Source organism: Thermobia domestica, chromosome 15, assembly GCF_964235325.1.
Source record: "Thermobia domestica chromosome 15, izTheDome1.hap1.1, whole genome shotgun sequence".
NCBI lineage: Eukaryota > Metazoa > Arthropoda > Insecta > Zygentoma > Lepismatidae > Thermobia > Thermobia domestica.
The window spans coordinates 109704209-109714570 of NC_137468.1; positions in this window are offsets into that span (position 1 = coordinate 109704209).

A 10362-nucleotide genomic window follows, 5' to 3' on the forward strand; every position below is an offset into this window, starting at 1 on the left:
ATTTTTCCTTTTTACTACAGTTTGTTTTACATTTTCTTTTTAGTACAATTTGTTTTATTTTGTTTGTTACTTTTTTTAAAAAAAGAAACCATGTTTAGAAAAAAATAAGTATTTTATTTTATTGTTTTTATAACTTCCTTCAACAGTGTTTTCTTAATCCCAGTCTGTCTACAAACATCTGTCTTCTAGAATAAAACTGTTTGGTCTCATTGCATGTTCATACAGGACCGGATCCAGGATTTTCTGAGGGGAGATGCACCAATAACTATCAGTACATTTGAATCAAATTTAAATTTTTTAAAATGCCTTTAGGTATCTGTGATGTGTATGAGGAACTGACTTAAACTATTGTGTTTAGCAAAAGTTAAACTAGCATCACCAGTTTAAAAATACATTTCTTTAAACCAGCATCACTACTGTATAGAATTATGTAACAAGTTTTAAAACTTACCACATATTACCACGATTAAGACTATTTGTTCAATTGTCTCCGAAATCATATTCTTAGAAACCAGGCCCAAAAACCAACATACCTTCAGAAAATTATTATGTTGCAAAATGAAAGGAAGACATCTTTTTAAATTTATATTCTGATATTCTTGTACAAATTTGTTATGCACAATAGTAGGTTTACTTGTAAGATATACTGTTAGATCTGCACCATATTTTGCTTTCTAAAAGTAGTATTAAGTGCTGATAGAAATAATCTTACCGTGGTATTAGGCACAATTCACAGTTCTAAATAGTCTACACATGTATGGGTATTTTGTGAGTTAAGTAAACATTAAGAGAGAATATTGCTATGGATTTACACATTGAGTCTAAATCAACGACAATAATCGTATATGTATATGTGCCCTTCCACACCGGCACATTCCCAGTCTTCTTGTCTACCTGTGTTCCGTTTAGTTTCTCTCTGCACCTTCTTCGTACATAATACAAAGACGGCTTTAGGATTTTAATTTTCGGTAGGTCTGCTCCCTTGCTTATGGATACATATACACATTTGATTGATTAATGACAGTAGGAAATTACTTTTACAGTAGTCGTTGATGCTATTCGTTAAATAATTTTCTGCCATCAATATAAATAGTGGAGCGTTATCAACAGAAATTTTAGCACAACGAAAAACAAAAACAATGATCCTCACACAGTAATCCACCCTCACAACTAGTTTAAACTGAATTTGCTCCCTCTAGTGGCGAGAGTAGAAACTACTGATAATGTCTCCTCCAGAGTGCAGCGTGTTTCTGTCCAAAAATGGTGGTATGTCGTTTACGGACTTATGTTGCTTTTCGTGTTTTTCCTCTACTACAAATTATTCATCTGATGTAAGAATTCAGCATGAAAGCTTAAATGAACGAAGGCCAGATTGCCTGATTGGGAACTGTTTCTTTTCGATTTTTCTTTCTTTCTTTTCTTTTTTTAAAAGTAAATTAGGATTGTTCAGAGTTATAAAACAGACAAACAGACAAACTAGCCTACGGAAATTGCAAGAAAATATCGCAATTCAATCTCATTTTCATTACTTGCTACTACAAACAAAAGAATCCAAGAATACCACGTACTCCTGTATGTTAGGAAATGTTGGGCTGGGCGTTCAATGATAAGTGGATATTCTCATGGTTGACTAATTACATGCTTGTTTGACTAGTGTATTACACATTGAGTTGGAAGTAGATTGATATGGCTGTTTGCCGCACTGCACTAGCAGGTATACTGACGTTCAGTAAACTATGAAGTTTTACTATCAAGTTTGTAATCACAGCAAAAGTACAAATTAATGTCAAGAATTAGGGATTACAACTTGTTACAAACTCTAAAGATTGGTATCTTTAATATTGTCATTTTATCGCAGAATTATCAGTTTAATTTTCAGCTGTTTAACTTTTTTTTCCCTGAATGTAGTGATTACAACATTCTTTTTATATATATATATTTACTGCAAACACGCACACATCAAGTGTTTTATATAGCCTTTGTATTTTTTTTTTTTTAAACACATATGTAGGTCTCTACTGCACACTCACACATCAACATACGTCACGCTTTCTCTTTTCATTATGGCAAAGGTTGCATGGAGCTAACACGCTAAAATCTTATCAGGTAATAAGGACTAGCATAGCGACACTTAAATGATACACACACGAGCCTTTCGCTTGTTCACGAAGCTGAAGCTATTATTATGGAATGTGCTTGCTGTTAAAAAAGCGAGTGATAATCAGTCAAGGTTTTCAACAGAAAAGGAAAAAGTAATAATAATAATAAAAGTTTTCCCTTGTTTGAAACGAAATAGATCTCCCTGGCGCTCTTCTGACTGTCTGGTAATCATGTATCTATGTGTATGTACATGTGTTGGTATGTGTGTGTGTGTGTGTGTGCAAACCGCTTTTTGTCTCCTAAAGATTTCTTTTATCTTTCTTTTTAGTCTTTTAAAGAAGTTAGCACACAAGCTATTACTTCATTAATGACCTTTCTGTTATTCAAGCACACGTATGCGGACACATTTCATATTATAGAGTACGTTTACATAACACTGAAGATATCCAGAAAGAAAAAAGAAAGAAAGAAACAGGAGGTAAATGAAGTGTTTAACTGCAAACGTTAATGACTGTTTTTACAAGAAAATTTTATTGTTTTTAATGATGATGTTTTCTGTTTATGTCCTTAAAAATATTTACTTGTCTTTCTTTCCTTTTTAATTTTTTTTACCAGTTTCTTTCATTGTTATTATTGTTACTGGTGTTATATAATTGCTTTCAAACATGTCTGACGAATTTAATGGTGCATTATTACACTAAGTCATTTATGATCGATTTCGCAACAATAATCTGATTAAAGTAAGGAATGGGTTGTAATAATTGAAAGAGTTGTAGTGACTAATGATGGCACCAGTGTCGGATTGGGGCCCCGGATGGAACAGCAGCTTAGGGACCCCTCGGTAGGAGTCATATGAATCCCATAAAATACGGGATCGTCCCTTTCTCAGAGTTATATGTCTGTGTGCCAAAAACGTTTGCCGAAACGCTAAAATGTCCCGTGTTTTGTTTATAGAATACAAACTACAGGGTCAACAGTTGTTACTGAAGTCAGTCAACAAAATTATCATTATGGCTCATTCTTTATTCCACAAAGTCTTTTAATTTCTACTACTATTAAGTAACAGAGAGACAATAATTTAGTTCGACAAATTTAGCATTTAGTTGTAATAATAGCAACATAACCAAAATATTAATTTTACGTTAAAAATCCTTAAATATGTATTTACATATGCAATATGCAAAATGCGTAATTATCCTAGCCCTATTGATAACATAAACTTAATTACTGTAATGTAGAAAAGGGCCCCATGCTATTTGCTCTATTGTAAATTCAGGCTGTAATGATCATCACAATTGAACGAGAAATCAGGGTGCGAATTGGCGGGGGGGGGGATGCCAGGGATTTCCCCCCTGACAAAAATCTTTTCCATCTTGGAGAAGAAAAAATTTATCCCTGGGAGAGATAACGTTTTCCCCCTCTGGAGTATTTATAAATTGACATAAAGATAAGATAGAAAAAGGGAACAATTCTTACTTTGCGTAGCTAACCTAAATATTACTTGAGTGAAAATTTATGAAAGATCTCACATCTCAACTGTTTTGTACCTGTTAGTATATATATATATATATATATATATATATATATATATATATATATATATATATATATGTGTGTGTGTGTGTGTGTGTGTGTGTGTGTGTGTGTGAGAGAGAGAGAGAGGACTGGGTGCGCATATGAGTGAAATTCATCCCCCCCCTGGGAAAATTTTTCAATTCGCACACTGCGAGAAATGATGGATGTGCCATGTTTTCTAAATGCTATTTCAATTGTACATCGCAGTAACCTTCGGAAAGGAGCTCGTAAGGTATTTGGGGGACTTCTGGACGTAGTAAGATCTAAAGTTATCTTTCTGATGTCTGTGGGAATACTCAGTGAGGTGTGTCTGATATAGATCCGAATTTCGTGGTTCTTTTCGTTATGTTGTAGATACTTATATAAGCATTAAAAATTTATATAAAAAACGAAGTTGACTGTGGGGTCCCGACCGGTCCGACATTCGGAGGCACTATGAGATACAAATCAACAGAGTTGAATATCTGCGACATTTTTGCTTTTAAGCCTATTGATTTATATGGGAAATTGTTTCTGTTTTCTTTGAAATGTATTGCAACTTCGATTAAGTAATACACTGATTTCTTCTGCAAGTTTACTTAGATGTAACTTGCTTTTGTAAAATGGACATTGATCTGTATCTGAAACATTTGTAAATAAATAAATATATTAACTAATTAAATTTGCATTATACAGGGTGTCCAATATACAATGCAACCCAGAGTTTGGGATAGTAGAACTTTTTAACCTGAAGCGATACACAAATAATGATTATACCAAAATGAAGCCTTATTCATGCATATATTTTTAAAATAAGAAGCAACGATTCAAGTACACTAGAACGACACAGTGTTGTCAGATACAACCGAAGGTGTAAATCTTTTTTTTTTTTTTTTTACAAAGCATGTAAATTGACTCATAACTCATACGTATGGATGTTCTGTCGTTAATTTTCAGTTTGTTTATTTGGAGTAGCTTGGTAACTATAAAGCAGAAAAAAGAATTTTTCATTTCCAACGATAACTAATCGGATGGGGCCTCTGTAAGGGACAAGTAGGGAAATCGTAGTTTCCATAAATTAACACTCTGAATTGGCAACTCTGCTGATGTTTCAGTGTACCAAAAGGCGTGTTAAGGATCTGTCTACATTATGCAATTCCTGAAAACAATGGAAAAGAGACTTTGAAATTATCATGATAAAACCTTTACTTACATACACCCGGCAACACTGCTATTCATTTCTATGGGGCTATTTAAAGCAAGAGGTATACAAGAACAATTCTCGAACTATACAAGACCTGGAAACGAACATTCACAGTGCTATTGAGAACATTAACACTTCTACTCTTCGTAAAGTTACTGCCAACGTGGTGAAATATGTGTACTAGGGTTTGAATCAAAACAGAGGGCACTTCCAGCATCTGCTATAGAGCTAATAACTCATTTCGTGATAGTAGCAGTGTTGCCGGGTGCCAGGTGCAAGTAAAAGTCTTATCATGATAATTTCAAAGTTTGTTTTTCATTATTTTCAGGAATTGCATAATGTAGACAGATCCTTGACACACATTTTGATGCACTGAAACATCAGCAGAGTTGCCAATTCAGAGTGTTAACTTATGAAAACTACGATTTCTCTATTTGTCACTTACAGAGGCCCCATCCGATTAGTTATCGGGGGAAATGAAAAATTCATTTTTCTGCTCCATAGTTTCCAACTAAACAAACTGAAAATTAACGACAGAACATCCATACGTATGAGTTATGAGTCAATTTACGTACTTTGTAGAAAAAAAATGATTTACACCTTCGGTTACATCTGGCAACACTGTATCGTTCCTAGTGTACTTGAATTGTTGCTTCCTATTTTAAAAATATATGCATGAACAAGGCTTCATTTTGGTATAACAATTATTTGTGTATCGCTTCAGGTTAAAAAGTTCTACTATCCCAAACTCTGGGTTGCATTGTATATTGGACAAACTGTACATAACTGTGACGTTACTTAAATTAAACTTCATTATTAATAGACATCGGATTTTTTTATGCACTTATTCACATAAAATTCATTTTTATGCAAGCAAATATCCTGTTAAATAAAACAGGATAAACATGTTTTTCATGCACTTAGTCCAACTGTTCGAGATTGTTTTACTCAGACATGTGCATTAATTGTAGGGAAATCACATGTATGGAGTGAAAAACAATATTGAAAGTGATATGTTGGTGTTATCTTAGTGGTGAAGTACCCTCAAAATATACGTTACGTTTATAAATCTTACGAAGCTCCTTCTTTCTTCTCCTTTTTCCGGCGTAATAGGTATCTTTCCTGTTCTGAAAGAAACAGAGTTTATTATATGAAACCTAAATTACTCAAATATAAATGTTTTCCTTAAAATTCGTTGTTTCAATAACATTTTTTTTTAATCTAAAGCAGCAGTGGATCTGATACAACCCAACCGTATCGTTTCTCAGTAGTGCATCGTGCCAGGGATGGGTTAAATTTTTGTCTTTTATGTACTATAAATTCTTTCTATCCTTTATTTATTATTTTTTTTAAAACTGAATTTTGCTTAAATAACGCTTTTTCTGCGGACTATTTTGTTAAATAAGTTTACAGAAACTTAAGTGTAATGCCCCATTAATCTCAAATGTACCATATTTTGTACATATCAATTATAATTATGGCATGTTGACATATTTCCTTTATTTTTATTTATTTATTTTTTTTTACTTATATAAATATTGTTTGTATAAAAAGTAAGGGAATCAGAAAAATAAGCTTGAAAGAAACACCGGTACAAGATTAAACGATAGAAGTCTACTCTATCATTTGCAACTTTATATCTACCTGACCTACAGAGATGAATTACACAAATCTATTATACAAAGGAAATTTTATTTACATAGTATTTTGTTATAAGCTTCAAGACCGTAGAATCGAACCAAAGGTAAGAAATAAAGGAAAACATGATTGCTCTATAGACGGTGGCGACCAAATTGTATATTTCAGCCATATTGGATGAGGCTCAAGAAGGATGTTCCGAGTGTTTCTTTTAGGATATTGCTATACTTGATGAAAGGAAACTATCCTGCAAGTTTCATTAAGCTTCTAAATTTTGCTGGGTTTGTCAAAACTTTTCCCCTACATACTGGACTATCTAATAAGAGCGCGAAAATTGTTTCGAGAGGAAATGTTAAGGGAAATGTTAACCATTATGGAGGCGCAGGATTACCAACGTATGCGAGCTAAACCAAGGTTTAAGAAAAATTCAACTTTCGCCTAATAAGAAAATTAACTCTGCGTCATCGCTTTGACGTTTGCATAGCTAGCAGGTATTAGGCGAATCTTAAATAGGCGAAACTTGAAGCCCTCGTATATATATATATATATATATATATATATATATATATATATATATATATATATATGTCGTGTTACAGGAGTTTTAAGGAGAGAAGGTCCTCTTCAAGTCTGCTTAAATGTACGTACTTTGCCTTTTCAAAACGAATTGACGTTATAACCTATATACGTATGCAAACTTAATGTTACTTAGATTAGATTGTTACATTTTAAATTTACAGCGTATGTAGTGCAAATTCATTTTCTAACAAGAATGGTCATTTAACTACGATTGAAGATGCAATCAGTAAAATTACGTCATTAAAATTTCAGTCCATTTCAAAGAAAATTGAAAAATATGCAATTAAAATCAATATAAATCAATTGGCTAAAAGCAAAGATGTCCCAAGTTTTCAATAATATGGCGTTTATTGTCTGCCATATATCCCATGCAAGTCACTCCTGACATTGTGGTAAATCTATTGACATCCCAAATTCTACCAAACCATTTAGATTTCAAGTAGAAAAACGAAGAAATAAAGAACAAAAATTAAAAAAAAAAAAAACACCTACTGTGGATATGCTATGCGTTATCTTTTTCACTTTTGTCGTAGCCGAGTAACAATTCTATGCGCTAATAAAGTCGTCTGCTTTCATTTTCACTAGACACAGTCATATTGGTTTAAACAAACAGTTGCTACGGCGGTTCTAAGGTAGTTATACAACGGTGTTTACTTACATAGTTATTCCTAAGCAATATTAATATGTATAATGATCTGATTTAACTAATAGTTAACATTTACTATAATACGAAACAAAATTATTCTAAATAAATTAACTCGTGCAATTTAGTAATATCGGGACACATTGATACAAGTAAGCATCGCGTCTCTTTGTGAAAATAGTATCCTAATACCCTCTACAATTGTATTTTTCTGGCATCCGCCCGCCAACTGTGTACAATTTATAATATCCCTGCAAAACCTATCTTTATGAATACAAATGAAATCGTCGTTATCTGTTATATCATCGGTTTAATCAACGCTTTGAAGTGAAACTCAACTAGCACTTGGCACGAGCTGTTATTTTTAATTACCTTATCTTGACTAAAATTTGTATCTAAATGGAGAGGGACAAAGGGGATTTAAATTAGGCTATATGTCAACAATAGTTTTTCAAGAGCCTCTCAAGTTTAGGAATATTCTATTAAAATCGGCGTATCAACTTCTCATTAAAAATAGATGCACACTTACCCCAAAGTTTTCCAAAATTTCGCTTTTCAAGGAGGAAAGAGTCTGTTTCTATATTTTCGACTTTTACGTTGCCTTTGCACAAGAAGAGGGATGAACTTTTTGAAATGTACACTTGACTCGAGCAGGGATTTTATGATTTTACTTTAACTGAAAAAAGCAAACCTAATTGGGTAGGCCCGTAACTACGGAGTGAGCAGGGATCACACCATAATTTCCATATCCTCACTAAGCAACTACTTGGACCTACTTCCATGCGAAGTTTGGTCAAGATCGAATGAATTTTGCAGATTCGTACGACACATACTATTTCGTGTGATTGGTTCTTTAAGAAATTAAATGAAGAATGAAAATTCGAAAGATTTAACTAGAGTAGCTGCCATTTCTTAGAAGTTGTCTACTCATTATTGTTAAGCAGCCAATATAGGTTCATGTAGCATTCACTATAACATCGCTGCGCCTCGAAGAACCGCTATGTGACATTTTTGTCGAAAATGAGTTATAACCTGCAAATAAACCTGAAAGCTGTCCCTTAGTGATAAGTCGATAAGTGAATACTCAATTGTTTAGCCACAACAATGAAAAATAATATGTTGAAATTAAAGGCTTCAGGTTCTGATCACGTACGTATTGATCCTCTATGTGCTTATAAAAGCGAAAAAGATAATCCGACATGTGCTACGTGAACACAAAAATAGTAATATAATATTGTTGAAGCAAGCTACAACAATGTCCAGTGCATAATGTACGAAGAACCAATTTTATTATATTTTTCAAGTGTGTTTGTATATATATTTGGCAAAATTTTAAGTTTGGAACGTTTTTCGCTTCTCCTGAAAAGTTACTGTTTTAACACATAGCGGTTCTTCGAGGCGCAGTGACAATATTGTTATCATTATTTTAGGGCTACTTGTTGATAATTACCTCTCATTCCCGTCGTACCTATAGAATTTTAAAAGCAATTTTGTCTTCTTTCAAAAGGAACATTTTCAACAATTGGTTCAAGTTCGCTGAAACAACACACTGCGATAGTTGACAATCACCTAATGATTTACTTGCTATGATATCAAATACAGTGGACTCTCTTTTAACTGCTCATCTTCCAAGAAATAAACATTTTCTTTACCAGCCACGCTCGGTGCTCCAGAACAAACATATACACAACAATAATACACTACTGTACTTCATTACAGTATTGTAGGATCAATCGTATTTTTTTGAGTTTTGTGATTTTCTTCAATCAATACACATACACCGTAAATAAATGTGTGGTGGTTAGTGATAGTCTAGTGTGTTTTTATTCAATATACAGTCTTTCGTTCAACTGACGTGAGTGTCACTGGAGGAGCTTGTGATCGAAATTTCTGATTTTCGTAAATTACATTTATTGAATTATAATAATGTAAATCTTTCTTGGAACTATTATAGAAATTGTATACAAGTTAGGGGCTATAAAATGGTGAATTTGAGGAGAGAAAGGGAGACTTGTGCGTAGAATCATAAATTTGGAAGAGAAAGGTAAATTTGGGGTACAATGGTAAATTTGGAAGCAGAGTTGGAAATATAGTTTATTTCAACTGGGATCCAAACCAGTAATTTTGAAATTTTACGTCGAATTGCAGTCAAAATCTATACAGCAAATTCGGACGTCTCGTGCCTCTACCCTCAAAATTTAATGTTAATAGACCGAAGATTGTGCCCTGTAGCGTGGCGCATACAGACAGACGAACAAATTGAGATTAAATTGTCCCAGGCACTGACGTTCGGCATTGATGTTACAATAAGTAACAGGTTTTAACGGTTAGTTAAGCGGGCGACTGCCATACCTTGCCCTTTCTCGCCTGGTCTCTTCATACAAACTATGCCAGAATGTAAAGTTTTTAAAGAAAATTTAGAACTGAGGTGGAGAAGAGGAACGAAATAAAATTTTCATCATGTAATGAAAAAGATATTGTTGATACAAAATTAATTCTTACCTGAAGTTTCCAGTTGCATCTCAACCACATCACTGACGTTAGAATCATTAGAAGCAATTTTCGGATCAACACTTTTCCCATTTGTTTGAGTTGCCAGTTTTTACACAGCATTGCATTTTTCTTTGAACTAAACCAACTATTT